This window comes from Hemicordylus capensis, chromosome 2 (assembly GCF_027244095.1).
Source record: "Hemicordylus capensis ecotype Gifberg chromosome 2, rHemCap1.1.pri, whole genome shotgun sequence".
Classification (NCBI taxonomy): domain Eukaryota; kingdom Metazoa; phylum Chordata; class Lepidosauria; order Squamata; family Cordylidae; genus Hemicordylus; species Hemicordylus capensis.
In genome coordinates, this window is record NC_069658.1 from 152,874,407 (window position 1) to 152,890,879 (window position 16,473).

Below are 16,473 nucleotides of genomic sequence, written 5' to 3' on the forward strand. Positions count from 1 at the left end.
AATGCCCCCCTCTCATTCATATGCATATATATCAGCGATATAGGAAGATGCTGCAAGGCATCATCTCACACTGTGTGGGAGATGGGAATAGTAAACCTCTCCTGTATTCTACCAAAAGAAAACCACAGGGCTCTGGGGGTGCCAGGAGTCAAAAATGACATGACAGCACACTTTACGTTTACCTTCTAGACCAGTGCAGGGGCCTAACGATAATAGGGCAAGGGGAGAAATCTCAAATGAAATGAAGTACACTTGTGCCATTTCTTTTCTCGGGACTCCTGTTCCTTTTTGGAAGGGAATTGATGCTAAAGATGCTCCTGCAATGGTAGAGTCCACAGTCCCGGAGAGCACAAAACCTTGGAAGAAGGGAAGTAGAAAGAAGCAACTCACAGCAGGCTGTGGATGAGGTTAGTCTGGCTTTGAAATAGGAACTGGATCTTGCTCACATTGGCTGGGAGGTGCAGGGTGCTAACACTTCCGCCCTCTTCTGATAGATGAGGCCCACATTCGGAAGGATATGCAGCAAGGGGCTTGATGCCTCCATGTGGGGGGATTGCAGCTTCTCCCCCTGTGGCTTTGAAAGCAATCCAGGAGAGGCTGCGGGAGGGAAAGAGCCACAAGCTGTCTGTCTCCCCCTCATCTTTCATGGTTAACATACCTTTATTCAGCTCTGAAATTCTGAGACTTGCTTTTGTCCAAATAAATCTGCAGAAGTTATGCAAACCCCTGTGAATGGACCTCCGTGGGGAGCCTGGTTGCGACTTCTTCACTCTGGGGCAGGAGTGTCCTTCTGGCCTGTCCAGGGAGATGGTTCCATCCCAGGGTTCTTCTGGCCATCAGGCAAGCGCTGACCATCCAAGTGCTGGGCCCCACCACAGACCCAGAAATAAGCTGTGTGTCTCCCCCTCATCTTTCTCCCCCTCATCTTTCATCTTTCACTTCACATATTCAGCTTGGAGAAATCTGGAGCAAATAGGCCCATCACCTCCAGCAGCCACACGGTGATCCGGAAGCTGCTACTGCCTCCCTTGGTACCGGAGCCTGGGTCCAGTCCCAGCCAGGCCTTGCAGGAAACCCCCCTTTCTTCTTTGTGGTCTCTGTGCGTCACACTTGGGTTAGGCGCCTGAGCAGAGCCACGTTCCAGAACCTTCCAAAATGAAAAAAAATGTGGGAAAAAGTTATACAGTGTAACATGGCAGGGAACACACAAACACCTCAGTTACACTGTTTAACTTCACAGAGGGAGGCTGGCTGTACCTGCCCGGGCGCAGCTACTGGGCAGGCACCACTACCTCTGTAGGCTGATCCCCACACTACCTCAGTCTTTCATCGACCGCTGCTAGGGCAAGACGTTGGAGCTTTCCTCTGCCTTCACCTCAGAACGTATCTGCTATGCAATTGTCTACTTTAAACTCCTTTTATTCTATCTGTTTCTCTCTTCTCTAAGTATATCTGACCGTCCATTTTGAATTTTGATTTCTTTCGCCCCCCCCCTCCACGCTTCGGCAGCCAGTGGAGCGTTGTGCCTTATGGCAGCAGCCCCAAAAGTAACCTTTAAACATTGCTCAGCCTGTGCAGCAAAAATCCCCACCTCAGACAGGCAAGCAAAGTGTCTTCCTTGCCTGGGGGAGGCCCAGAGGGTGGATACCTGTACAATTTGTAAGGGCTTCACCAAGCAGGCTTGCCACAACAGAGCTTCCCACTTAGGTACATTGCTGTGGGAAAGGGCCCTTCAAGCAAGTTCGGCAGCGGCAGGAGGTAGTCTAAGGTCGGGACCTCAAAATCGGATGGAAGGACAGCCCCACTCTGAATCTGAGCCTCTTGTTGAACAACAAAACGCCGCGGTCGCTAATGCCAAGGTCACCGCACTGGCGCATGCAGCTGTGCTCGATCTGTTGCCGCCTCCACCAGAATTACCACCGCCTCTGCCGGGCTTACCTCCCGTTATGGTGCAGGGCGAGAAGGTGCGGCTTGCGTCCTCGAAACCTGCCACGAGCTCGATCAAGGCAAAGCGGACTCCGGTGTGCCCTGGGCCAGCCCCGCCTACTCAGGAGGATTGTGCAGGAGGTGGGGACTTGGGACTGAAGGAGCGTAAGAAAGCTGGTGCTTTCATCCCGATGACAGCTAGCTCAGGCTCGAATACTGTTCAGGAGCCTGGAGAACAAGTGAAGAAAAAGTAAAGGAAGCTCCCTGGTGGCACGAAGAGAGAAAAGCTTGCTAAAGAGAGGCGGGAGGCTGAATCCACTCCAAAAAAAATGTAAAAGTAAGAAGATGCATGTACCGCACTCCCCATCTCCAAGCCCAATTTATCTGTCTCTGATCTGCTTGCTATCAAGTGTCTCCTCGGGATCTAACTCACCACTGAAACCTCAGCCAGATCCCGAAATATCTTCTGAGAGTGGTTTGGACCCCTGCTACCCAGGTTCCCCCTCATCCTCCTCGAGTGAGACATCCGGCAGATCTAAACATCATGGGAAACGTTATCATTGGTTTTACGACCCATTGCTCTCTAGATGGGTCTATGCCCCACACTTTGAGAGGGACAGGCACCCTTCGCACTGGATGATGGCTCCTTACACTGATGTGGAGCCGGTGAACTATTTTGGATTTCCGTCTGGTCCATTCTACAGGGACAGACTAAGGGATTATCTAGGCGGAAAGAGGAGAGGACATAAGCGGTCACGCTCCCATTCTATGTCGGGATCAGATTCCTCCTCTAGCCCTAAGAGGCGTAGCAGGAAACAAGAGAAGAAGCCAAAGAAAGCAAGACCAGCAGATCTTCGATCTCCTTCGATCCCGAGCGCTCCACTCAAGGTCCCATTGCCACCCCCGATGCCTGTGGATCCTGTGCTTCCAGCCCCGACCCAGCCTGTGGACCCTATGCTGCCAGCTCCTATGGCTCCGCCTGCAGAGCCAGTAGATCCAACGCTTCCGTCGCCAGCACCGGTGGTGGAGATTGATACTCCTGTCCAGGACCTGAGGTTGCCATCGCTGGATCCACCAGGTACTCCAGAGACGTGGATGGAACAGAGAGTGCAACGGAACAGCCGGAATCGGAGTAACCGGAGGGTGCCTCCTTAGCGGAACTGAAACGTTACACGGAGCAGCTCCTGCGCATGGCATTGGCGACCTCCCTCAGGTTGGATATTTCGGAGCTACATCAGACTGCTCAGGATTCCATCTTTGAGCTGATCCAACCGCAGGCTACAGGGATAGTAGCCCTTCCCCTGATACCAACCATTGCCCAGATAATTAAAGTAGCCTGGGAGAAACCTGCCTCAGTTGCCTCACTTCCAAATGCCTGGAGGGCATGTACAGGGTGAAAATGCAAGATATACAATACCGTGGAGCGTACTGGCATAGGTACAATGCTGGACGAAGTCCGCACATCTGACGGGTGTGTGTGTCCCTTTCCAGCGCTCTCCTCTGAGATTGTCAATAACAACCAACGCTTCCACATCTGGATGGGGAGAGCACTTCGGGAAATTCACAGTGGCCGACCTTTGGCCTCACCATCTCAAGTACGAACACAGAAACTACCTGGAGTTAATGGCCATCCTCCTAGCACTAAAGGCCTTCCGCCACTGGATCTGAGGACAGTCTGTACTCATTTTGACAGACAATACCACAGCCCGCTCATACCTAAACCTTCAAGGTGGGATGGTCTCTTGCAAGTTATTGTTTCTGGTACTTGAGATCTGGGTGTGGTGCACACGCAGAGGTATCTGGCCAACAGCGGAGCACATAGAAGGAGTCTCGAACACCCTGGCGAATGCCTTCAGCCGTCAGACAGGAAACTCTCATGAGTGGTCTCTAGAGAGGAATGTGTTGAAAGGCTTGTTCCATCGCTGGGGGACTCTGTCGGTGGATCTATTCGCCTCGGAGAGCAACAGGAAGTGCGTCCAGTATTTCAGCAGGGGTGGGAAAGGCTGACGATCCCTGGGTGATGCGTTCCTTCACCACTGGGGAAGAGACTTTGTGTACGCATTCCCGCCGTTCCCTTTAATTCCAAGGGTACTTGAGAAACTGAAAAGGGACAGAGCAGATGCGATTCTGGTGGCATTTGGTGGCCGCGGCAACCCTGGTTCACTTCCCTCCTGCAATTGGCCAACCACACCTTTGTGCACCTGCTGGTATACCTGGAACTGTTGACATTGGAGGGGGCCCGCAGTATCCATCTGAACGTAGAATCCCTCCATCTGACTGCTTGGAGGATCTGACGCTCCGCTCCCTCTCAGACTCTGTACTTAAAGTCCTGGAAGCAGCACGGAAGCCATCTACACGACGCTGCTATCCTGTCAAGTGGAAGAATTTTTCTGATTTTGTGGCGAAGTCTGGTCTAGCCCCTGATCAGGTCTCGGTCCAGACTATCCTGGAATATCTTCTGGCTCTGAGAGAGTCTGGACTGGCACAGGCATCCAACAGGGTGCATTTGGCCGCTCTTGCTTCCTACCACAGTTATTTGGGTCTGTTTGTTGACCTGGTGGTTAAGAAGTTTTTGAAAGGGTTATTAAATTTGTTCCCAATTCATCCATGTTTGTTGCCCATATGGGACCTTCAACTAGTTCTTTCACGGTTAATGTCGCCACCTTTCGAACCCATGGCGACTTGTTCTTTGAAGCTCCTGTCATTGAAGACAGTATTCCTCATTGCCATCTGCTCAGCTAGTAGGGTGAGTGAGATTCGCGCACTTTGTTGCGACCCACCTTATCTGATTTTTCACAAAGATAGGGTAGTGATGTGGCCAGACCCCATGTTTCTTCCGAAGGTAGTGTCGGAGTTCCATCTGGCGCAAGAACTAAGGCTGCCCGTTTTCTTCCCTGATCCACGCTCGGAGAAAGAAAGGGCCTACCACTCTTTGGACGTTCGGATGGCTCGTGCCTTCTATGTAGATCGGACAAGACCCTTCAGAAGGACAGAGAGACTCTTTGTCAGCTTTTCAGGCTCATCTATGGGCATGCCTATGTCAACGCAGCGAGTTTCATCCTGGGTAGCAGAGACTGTACGTTTAGCCTACCAGCTGGCTAAGAAGCAATTGCCGGGCCCTATTTGGGCCCATTCCACGAGGGCAGTGGCGTCATCAGAAGCCTTTTGGCGGGGAATTGCATTGGAGGAGATTTGCAGGGCAGCTACCTGGGCTAACCCGTCTACCTTCATACAACACTATGCGCTGGATGTCCGTTCCAGAGATCAGGCATGCTTGGGGACGGCAGTACTTCACTCAGTCTCTTATTAGGCTGCTCCCACCAGCCAGGTAAGCTAGCTCCCTATGATCTCAAGTGTGATGCACAGAGACCACGAAGAAGAAGGGCAGGTTTCCTACTTGTAACCCAGGCGCATAACTATGATTGGACAAGGGGATACAGTTGTCTAGGGGCCCCCCAGCTTAGGGGGCCTCCGAGAGACAGGTCACGTGCCTCCCCCACCCAGCGCTGGCCCCAGCTTCCTCGAATGAGTGTATTTTTTTAATTTTTTTTAAAAAAATCCTCCTTTGTTCCCGCTCCGGGGAGCGCCGTATTTCCTGCCTGCTGCTGCCTCCGCCCACCCACCACCCTTTTGCCTAGTTGTGTGGCCGTGGGCTCCTCCTCCTTCCCCACCCATTGGCTGCTGCTGGTGCAGCACATTACCCAGAAACGCGCATGATCAGCTCAGCTGCTGCTACTGCCTAGCACGTGCTGCCGAGCAAGGAAGGAAGAGGTCGCAGCCATTATTCCTAGTGCCCGCCAATCTATCTAGCAAGCAAGCAAGCAAGGAAGCTCGGAGACTCACTCACCCTACAGATGGAGCGGCAAGAGGCTCAGGAACCCTCAGGTTAGTTAGCTGACACCCCAACGGGCATGGATGCCCCCCCCATTTCTCCCCCCACCCCCCAAAAAAACTCCTCTAAGTTGCACAAACGGCATGTTCCCCGATGTTGGCGGCGGCAGCAGCGGTTGCTCCCCCGCACGCACCTTCCAAGGCAGAAGGGGAGGCCGAGGCGCACAAGCACCGCTTGTTCTCTCTGCTTCCAAGAAGCCGCCCAGTGGTTAGTGCTGCTGCTGCTTTTTTACCCATTTCCCATTTCCCTGGAGATTCAGCCTGCCCGTTAGTGATATAAATTGTCCAGAGCATAAGGGAAAGCCCTCTTGCTTATGTGGGTGGGAGATGGGCGCGGGGGAAGAGAGTTCCTTTCCCTTCCCTTTTGAAACCTTTCCCGGCTGGGAATGAGAGACCTTGTACACCCGGACTGGCTGGCTGGAGAGGAAGCAGAACACTCTGTGGGTAAGGAGCGCCCAACGCCCGGCCTCCGCAGCCGCGGAAGCGTGGTGGGGGAAAGTTCTTCCCCGTCCCCAGGACGGAGGCATTTGTTGCGTCTCCGGTGCCCCGACTCGTTAGGCGGCAGCAGCCGCAGAAGCGTGGTGGGGGAAAGTTCTTCCCCGTCCCCAGGACGGAGGCATCTGTTGCGTCTCCTTGGGGGCCTGTGGTGTGGAGGCCCTGGACTTTGGCCAGAGGTCCTGGGGAAAGGAAGACTCTGCACTTTTCCTATTTCACTTGCACTAGTAATGGAAACTCCGAGTACCAGCCATTCCAGTCTTACACGGAAACAGATGAGTGGTGCTCAAAAACGTGGGTTGAAGAAAGCAAGGTTAGAGAAGGAGGCCAAGCTACCAAAAATCACATCATTTTTCATGAAGACCAGCCAAGGCATGTCATTGGAGGAAGATAAGGTGACTCAGACTGCAGAAACAGCAACAGTGAGTGCAATCTGCCATGGCTCAAGTCCTGTAGAGCAGGAACAAGGTGAACATGCGACAGATATGACAACACAGCAGTCAATACCTACTGAGCAAGGTGAAGACATTCAAACGAGAGGACGTGAAGGAGAGACAAGAGAACATGCTGGCAAGGAATTGAATGTAGATTTGATCTCAAAAACATTTCCTACTGACAAAGAACTCTACAGTGAACCTCTTAGTACAGATGAAAAGATCTTCATTATTTCAAATGGGCCATGCCAACCACCAGGTCCATTTCCACAGCATGGCCAGTCAAACAGACGTTTCTCAAAAACCTACGATTCAGAATTGAGTAAAAGTGGTCTAAAACTGCAGCAGAAATGGCTGTGCTACTCGCCAACCTCAGACCAAGCCTACTGTCAACCATGCTGGCTTTTTTCTCAGGACAGAGAGGGAGGATGGGTGAGAGGAGTTCGTGACGGGCATAATCTGAAAGGGAAGATAGAAGTCCATGAAGGTGCTGTTGGCCATCAGGAGTGTAGCACTGTTCTGGATCATTGGCGGCTGAACAAAACAGTGTCAGCAGAAGCAGAAGCTGCGATTAGGAAAGAGGCAAACTTCTGGAGGCAAGTGCTTGATAGAATCATCAATGTTACACTGACCCTGGCTACGTCCAACCTGGCATTTAGAGGTCACAGGGAAGATGTGAGCTCAGGTGGAAATCATGGCAACTTTCTCTCCATCATCACCTTAATTGCAAAATATGATCCTGTATTGCAAGAGTTGCTAAATATTCCAGAGCGACAAACAAAGTACCTGAGCCCTGCTCTTCAAAATGAACTGATTGATATACTCTCAGAAAGCGTCAAGGAAGAAATAATAAAGGATGCCAACACAGCTGCATTTTTCTCTGTCATCATAGACACAACACAGGATGCTGGCAAGACAGATCAGCTCAGCCAGGTAGTCCGCTTCGTTTCTGTTGAGACCAACGAAAAGGATCAGCCAGTTGAAATAAAAATACATGAAACATCCTTGGGCTTTCTGGTGGTGGAGGATCAGTCTGCATCTGGCTTCACAGAGACTATTTTGAATGCTATGGAAAGCAATAAACTGGACCTCCTAAAATTGCGAGGCCAAGGTTATGATGGAGCTGCAACCATGAGTGGTGTCTACAGTGGTGTGCAAGCTAGAATTCAGGCTTTACAGCCAAAGGCAACTTACGTTCATTGTGCTGCCCACAACCTGAACCTAGTCTTGAATGATGCAATGTCCAGTATTCCAGAGGTAAGGAACTTCTTTGGAGTTGTGGAAAGAATATACATCTTCTTTGCACATAGCATCAAACGCTGGCATACATTAGCTCACTTAACATCTGAATCAAAAACCACACTGAAGAAACTTTGTCCGACCAGATGGTCGTCACGTCATGAGGCACTAGTAGCCCTTCAGTGCCGCTTCACAGATATCCTCAAAGTGCTTACTGAAATAATCCTCCTAAGCAAGAAGAAAGATGAAATCTCAGAAGCCAAAGCTTTGAAATCCACAATGGAGCAGTTTCAGTTTGTCTTCCTTATTGTGCTGCTGTCTAACATTTTAGGACCTGTTAATACTGTTTCAATGATGCTACAGTCCCCAGAAACCGACCTCAGCAAAGCAGCAACCTATCTCCGAACCATTCACACTTTTATGCAAGAGAACAAAAATGAGTATGACTCCCTCGGTGAAACTGCAGCAAAAATGTCAGAAAAGTGGGGAGTATCCCAAGTGTTTGAGGAGCAACACGTGTGAAAGGTGAAGAGGTTTCATGATGAGCTATCTGAGGATCAAAGGCTAACAAATGCAGAGGACCGTTTTAGAGTAAATGTGTTCCTCTGTGTGCTGGATATAGCTTCCTCACAATTGAAACAACGCTTTGAGGGCCTACATGAAATTGTTACTATCTTCAGTGCTCTTCACCCATCAACACTGACATCAGCAACTGATGTTGACTTAATTGAAGCAGGAGAACTTTTGGTCAGTAAATATGACACGGACTTCACTACCTCTCTTCCAAGACACTTGCTACAGTTTAGAAATTTATTGAAAGAAGAGATTAAAAACAAACAAACAAACAAACAAACAAAAAACTATAAAGGAAGTTGCTGAACTGCTCATGATTGACAATTGTGGCCTTTGCATCAGTTACCCTGATATCTACACAGCATATATGCTTTTCCTGACCCCACCCGTAACAGTGGCATCTTCTGAGAGATCATTCTCAAAACTGAAGCTCATCAAGAACTACACGAGGAGTTCCATGTCGCAGGAAAGACTCAGTGGCCTTGCTCTTCTATCCATTGAAAATGAAAGAGCAAAGAAATTGGATATACAAAAGATAATAGACAACTTTGCTGAACTGAAGGCACGCAAGAAGCCATTGAATTAAGTTCTGGATGGTGCGTGTGAGATATCATAGTTGGGATATGTGCAATGTGAAGTTCTTCATCAATACTGTTGTAATAGTTCTGTTATTTATACCTTGTAACTGTTGGAATGTGTGCAATGGTTAAAGTTCTTCATTGATGCTGTTTTAATAGTTGGTTCTGTTATTTATGTGTGCAGTGTTAACGGTTCTTCCTTGATACTGTTTTTAGTTTGAATATGTGCAATGAGTAAAGTTCTTCTGTTGTATTAGTTGGATCTGCTGTGCTGTTATTTATACCTTTTAACTAGTTGGGATAGTTAGCAGAGTCTACATTGGGCCAGGAGAAGGAGAGGAAGGTGGTGACGGGTGGGGGGGGGCATTTTAAAATCTTGTCTCTGGGCCCAAACCAACCTTGTTACGCCCCTGTTGTAACCGTAGTTCTTCGAGTGGTCTTCTGTGCATTCACACTCCCGCCCTACCTCCCCACAGCAGCTGGTCTCTTTAGTTGAGCGGCGGTCTCCTTGACTGAGGTAGTGTAGGGATCAACCTACAGAGGGAGTGGGTCTTCTCACTCTTTTTTCCTTTTTGGGGAGTGAAGCTTTGGAAGGTTCCAGAACGTGGCTCTGCGCAGGCGCATAACCCAAGTGTGAACGCACAGAAGACCACTTGAAGAACTACGGTTACAGGTAGGAAACCTGCCCTTTCCTTGATGCCCCTTTTCATTCCTCATTTCATTCCGCATTTCATTCCAGCCACTTTTCATTCCTCATTTGTGTGTTTGTGCGTGTGTGCATTTCTTTTAGGTGGCAAATCTGAGCTGAGTAAGGTAAGCAGTGGCAGAGGTGCTTTTACTCCGGGATTTTGGGGATGCAGCCCCTGGCGTCCCTACTCCTTGGGGGCTCCCAAATAATCTTTAGTCTGTCCTGGGTGGTGTGGTTTGTGCCCTCAAGAACGTATGTGTTAAAAAATGTTTAATTTGCATTGGGGATGGGTGGGGGCTCCAAAGGCTTTTAGGTCCAGGCTCCAAAATTACCTAGGTGCACCTCTGAGCAGAGGCAAACTTGCCAGTAGCTCTTTCTCTTGGGGGGTTGTAATTTTTATCCCCCAGTTAATTAGCAGAGCACTAAAGAAGCTACCCACTCCAGTTACAGAGTAGTTGCAGAGTTTAGTTGTTGCAGCTATTTAGAGAAGACACATGGAGATTCTTGTAGAATAAATACAAAATATTTATGGGTGAAGTACACCTTTGGATAGGAAAGAGCTAACCCTAATTTATAGAACAACATAATGAATAGGTGGGGGAGAGAGAGAGATGTTTCCATCTGCTCTCTAAGAGGAAAGGAAGGGATTCTTTCTGACTCTCAACAGGAAATACCTGAGGAGTCCTATCAGGGGTCATAGAGTGGAGACCGATAGAACAGTTAGGGAGACCCTTACTGACTATCTCTACCCCCAGTCCCCCTAGTGGTCATAAGGATAGTTGGTGCAAAAGGTTGATGCACTCGTAGTCCATCTCCAACACTTTCCGGGGCTATGCAATGTAGTCCTCTATATTCCTCATTTGTGTGTTTGTTTGTTATAGTTGGCAAATCTCAGCTGCGTAAGGTAAGCAGAGGCAATTTTGCCATCTGGTCTTCCTAGTGTTATGCAATGTGTTCCTTTTCATTCCTCATTGGTGTGTGAGTGTATTTGTTTCTTTAAGGTTGCAAATCCCAGATGGGTAAGGTAAGCAGAGGCAATTTTGCCATCCGGTCTTCCTAGTGCTAATCAATGTGTTCCTCTACATTCCTTGTGTGTGTTTGTGTGTGTTTGTTTTTAGTTGGTGAATCCCAGCTGGTTAAGGTAAGCAGAGGCAATTGCCATCAGGTCTTCCCAGTGCTATGCAATGTGTTCCTTTTCATTCCTTGTTGTTGTTTTGTGTTGTGTGTGTTTCTTTTAGGTGGCAAATCCGAGCTGGGTAAGGTAAGCAGAGGCAATTTTGCCATCAGGTCTTCCCAGTGCTATGCAATGAGTTCCTTTTCATTCTTCTTGTGTATGTGTGTGTGTGTTTGTTTTAGGTGGCAAATCCCAGCTGGGTAAGGTAAGCAGCTGCAATTGCCATCAGGTCTTGCCTGTGCTATGCAGTGTGTTCCTTTCCATTGGGGGTGTTGTTGGGCCTTGTGGGGTGCAAGGTCTCCATCTGATTGATTCTAGCCCTGTTTAGGGGTGCTAGTCGGTCTGGCCTCATAACTCCTGAGCTCTTGGCAATGTCCTAGGCTAATGCCTCCACAGGCGTTCCTTTGCCTCTGTCACCTGCTGGAGACCCCTTGACTTCCCAGAGCTGTCTGCCTCTTGACAGCTCTCAGCCGTCTGGCCCTCTTCACGGGCCAGGCCATTTTATATAACCCTGAAATCTCACAGCAACTCTCACGAGACCTGGCGATCTCACTATTGATCTCACAAGAGTTTGGAGTGTGATCTTGCAACATGCTAACAACGTCCCACGAGACCACGGCAGTGTCGGGTGACACTAGGTCACCCGGCTATGGGAGCCAGTAAGGCCTGCCGGTCTCAGCAGGAGGGGGGTGGGACCTGTCTGAGGGCGCAGCGTTCCCGCCCTGGTTTAGGAACATTCCCACCGGAACCCTCTGGACACGGGAGGTGGGGGCTAGAAATGTTGGGACCCTGACAGGTGTGTACGAATGGTTCAATAGCAAACTGGTCTGCTGCGAACCAGGCTGGTTCGATGGTTTGATCGCGAACCAGACAGACCTTCAGGAAAGATGGTCCAGTCCAAGATCAAACAATATCAGCCCTGACCAGGAGGACATGGCTCCCATGTAGCCGTCCTCTGTGAGAAGTGGCTACATGCATGGGATGGCCAATGGGGTCAGTGTGGCGCTGCTGCTACTTATGCTGCACACATGCTTCCCTCCTCCGAACTTTGCAGGCTTTGCGGCTCCCGCCCAACCTCCCTAGTTCAGTGAGAGATTAGCTGGTCGCTTATGGGCCGAGTAGGAATTTTTGGTCTTCACCTGATTGGCTTTGCGTAGAGATTTTTTCGCCTACTCCTCACTGACTGTGTTTTAAAGGGAATAACGCCCCTTTTAGGGGTGGGAGTCTGGTTGCAGGTTAAGTGGTCACTTTGGCAGGTGAGTGTGGGCTTTGGAGGTTAAGACCTCGATTGGTGCTCAGCCATAGGTACCTTTCAGGTAGAGATGGTTTCATGGAACAACCTTTCAGGGTTTTGTGGCCCAGGGGTGACTGAGGTGGCCAGAGCCTAAGGGGTATACTCATGGGTCAAATGAGCCGTAAGCCAGAATTTGGCTTTTAAAAAGCCAAATCTGGTCACCTAGCGAATGAACCACTTTTAGGGCACTGTTCAGCTGACCCACTCAGAGCTTTGGGGCTGGAGGGGTGGTGACCAGTGTTTCCTCTAACAGGGATTCCCAGATGTTGACTACAACTCCCAGAATCCCAAGCTACAATGGCTTTTGCTTGGGGATTATGGGAGTTGTAGTCCACAACATCTGGGGATCCATGTTGGAGGGAACAGTGGTGGTGACCCTGGTGGCTACCTCCTTGACACAGTAAACTGTGTGGCTTGGTGGGGCTATGCTGAGGTTTCATAGGGCATCTGCCAAGCCTGGCTGCTCTGCCCAACAGTGAGAGCAGCTCAGCCCTCGCTAGGAGGCTGCGCCTACCCGAAAAGGGGATTGGCGTTGCCCACACTCTAGTTTAGGGAGGTTATAGTTATACCTGTTGCAGATCTCTGCATAGTTTATAGTTAATAAAGTAGCCCTAGTTTTCATCCATACACGTGTGTCCTGTCTTCCTTTGGGGATCTGGGGGCAAAGATTTAATGGCTTGGCGATGCTGTCCATCGAGAAGCAGATGATCAAAGAAATTCTGGACTTCAGTCATAGAACCATCAAACTGCTTGTAAGACAGAAAGAGTGTCAGGCCAATTTTCTTTACAAACAATGATAAGAGAAGGCACTTCTCCGAACAACCAAATGGAGGATGTTCCGGTCAGAAAAAAAAGAGGCAGCCGAACAGCCATTGTTGCCGGAGCTGAGCTACTTTATTTTGCACTCATTGCAATCAAAACCACCTTTTATATGAAGAAGAAGAAGAAGAAGAAGAAGAAGAAGAAGTTGGTGAAGTTGTTATATAGCAAATGTTAACTTATTAAATAAATAATTACATTTGCCACATGCTGCCTTGGCTTAGTATTTGAAAATATACATCTTTCTTCTCACCTAAGTTGTTCCTTAGTGCAGAAAAGCAGGTTGTGGAGATATCTTGCTATTGGCAGTTGGATGCAGAGGCGCTCTTACCCCCGGACCTTGGGGAAAATGTCAGCGAGGCCTCCAGCCACCACACCGTGCCCACCCTGCCGCTGCCCGGCTACGCTAAGCCTCCAGTGTTTTTCATAATTTTAGCTGCCATGTGCGTGGCCGGGGCTGGGGGGTTGATCTAGCAGGCCTCCCCTCCGTGGCGGTGGGCGGAGCAGCCCTTGAGAACTGCGAGGCACTCCAGCGCACCTGCACAGTGGGAGTAGATCATCACAAGCCCCTGCATGACAGGCCCAGAGGCTGCTCCGCCCATCGCCACCACCACCATGGAGGGAGGCCTGCTTGGATCACCCCCACCCTCACCGGCCATGCACATGGTGGCTGCAAAAAGGTGGCGAAAAGGGCAAGGAGTGGCGCGGCGGCCAGGGCAGTGGCGTTTGCAGGCAGCGGCGGCAGGAGGCTCCCTTGGTTTGCACTGAAAATGCCCAAGGGGGGCCTCGTGGCAGCAGGGGGCTTGTGGCAGGGAGTGTGTGCCTCGTGGCGGGGGGGCCCTCTGAAGCCCTTCAGGCCTGGGCACCAAAATGGGCACCTAGGTGCGCCCCTGGTTGGATGAAGGGTTGGTAAACCTAACTGGGAGGTGAACTGAAGATCAAGAAGCAGGCGTCTTGGGAATTCAGCACCCAGACAGCAGACAGGGATGCCTTGCCATAGGGTTACCCACTAGAGGGATGAAAAGAAGGGATAAGAAGCATTAGGTGTACTTAAACAATGCCCAGCAACTAAATTCCAGCAAACAATTCCCAGCAACACTGCCTAGAGATGTCTATATCAGGCAGTATAGAAATTCATTAAATCAATAAAGCAATAATAGGTTTGATGTTGCTTTGCAGAAGAGCCGCTTTCTGTTGATTAGGGCAGGAAGAGAATTTCTGCTGTAATACTCTGACAAAGCAAAGGAGAGGGAGAGAGAGACAGAGGATGTTGACACACAGACCTCTAAGCAGGGCCGGCTCTAGGGGATCTGGCGCCCAGATGCAACATTCTTTTGAGCACCCTTAGTTATCGTGAAAAATAAAAATTCAAAATACAATTAGTCTGTATTCAAAATTTAATACACAAAGATTTCATGTAATTATGTACATAACACTGTATCTAATATAATTAGGCATATAATATATATGGACTTTGAAGAAGCCAGGTAGAAAAAGCATCGACACTTTTGAACTTTGGTGCTGGAGAAGACTTTGGAGGATACCATGGACAGCCAGGAAAACAAACAGATGGATCAGGTTGGGATCATGATACTAAGGTTTCAACCTCAGCTGAAGGAAACTTAGTTGAGTCAATGTCAGGCTGCTCATTGTTAACGCTGATTTAATAGGCTGAGGCAGGCAGCTCCTCCCTCAAGAGCAGGGAAAGGGGAACCTGTTTCCCACTCCTTCCAGGGCGCAGCTCCTCCACAGCTTGTCACCCTGTCTGGTATCATCTGCTCAGGCAGCTCCGTCCTCCCTCAAGAGCAGGGAAAGGGGAACGGTCGGACCCGCACGCAGGAAAGGAAGAGAATTGGCTTGGTTGGTTGCTGCTGCTGCTTGTTTAAACCTCCACCCCCCAAAATGCCCGCAACAAGCTCAGAGGGGAGTCAGAGCAAGCACAGCGTCTGGAGCGCGGGAAGAGGAAGGAGGCGCCAGCGGGAGATGGTTGGGATGCTGCACGCAGGCGCCAGGCAGGTCCACGTGATGCACAGTAACAGCGGCGCCAGCAGCAGGGCGTGATGATCGGGTTGGAGCGGAGGGACCAGGGCCGGACTGGGGGCACTGAGAGGGCGGGGGAACACATGTGGGCAGGGCGCCAGGTTTTCAGCAGAATGGGTGGGTTTCACAGCCCTTTTTTTGGTTTCATTTAATAATTATTTTTTTCCTGTTCACTGTTGATATCTAAACTCTGTTTTCTGTTGTTGTTGTTGTTATTATTATTAACATTTTCTCTTGTTGTTGTTGTTGTTATTAACATTTTATATCCCACTCTTCCTCCAAGGAGCCCACAGCGGTGTACTACACACTTGAGTTTCTCTTTCACAACAACCCTGTGAAGTAGGTTAGACTGAGAGAGAAGTGACTGGCCCAGAGTCACCCAGCTAGTATCATGTCTGAATGGGGATTTGAACTCGGCTCTCCCCAGTCCTAGTCCAGCACTCTAACCACTACACCACGCTGGCTCTGTTACTTATAGGTTACTATTAAAACTTCCAGTGAAGTATCACTTGTAACTATTAAGAAAGCACAATTCTATGCTAATGAAATAGTTTGGATAGATGTGTTCCTCTGTAGCCCAGTTCCTGCAGGATAGTTAGAAACTGAAGTGGATGGCATCTTAATTCACTCTATAAGTCACTTGATAATCTTCCCTTCAGTCCTACAATAGCACTGTTTTATTTTCTCTCTCCCCACCAGATTCTATGAGATGCTGCCCTCCCACCAGCGTTCCCTCTAATTCTTACCATCAGTGAGCAGAAAGAGTTTTCTTCTGGGCAGCACTATCAAGGCAGTGTGTGCACATCACTCTCTTTCTCACACACACACGCAGACACATTTAAGGGCCTGTGATGGGGGTTTCAGGCAGATTGGGTGGAAGATACTGCATGGGACGGAAGTCTTAGGAAGAAGGCTGAAGATGGAGTCAGAGCTGAAGGAGGAAGGGCAGGCAAAGAGCTCAGGTGCCTCTTCCCTTTCAGGAAGTCAGTTTACCAGGGAAGAGAGTCATTGCTGGCTAGATACTGATGACCTGGGGAATGGCTACCCAGTTTTAAGAGTTTGATTTTCATTGTTCATTTGTTTTCATTGTTTATCATGTTGTGAATCACCCTGAGCCATTTTGGAAGGGCGGCATATAAGTCTGAAAAATAAATAAAAAATAAATTAAAAAAAATAGAGAGAGACCAGATTGAGGACTGCAAGAATTCAAGCAAGCCATCAGGGAACAGCAACCAAGCCTGTTTGAAAAATTCAAGGCTGAAGAATCCATCCCAGTTGTCCGAAGGCAGGCCTGGCTTAGAACCTTCCAAGGCCTGTGGCAT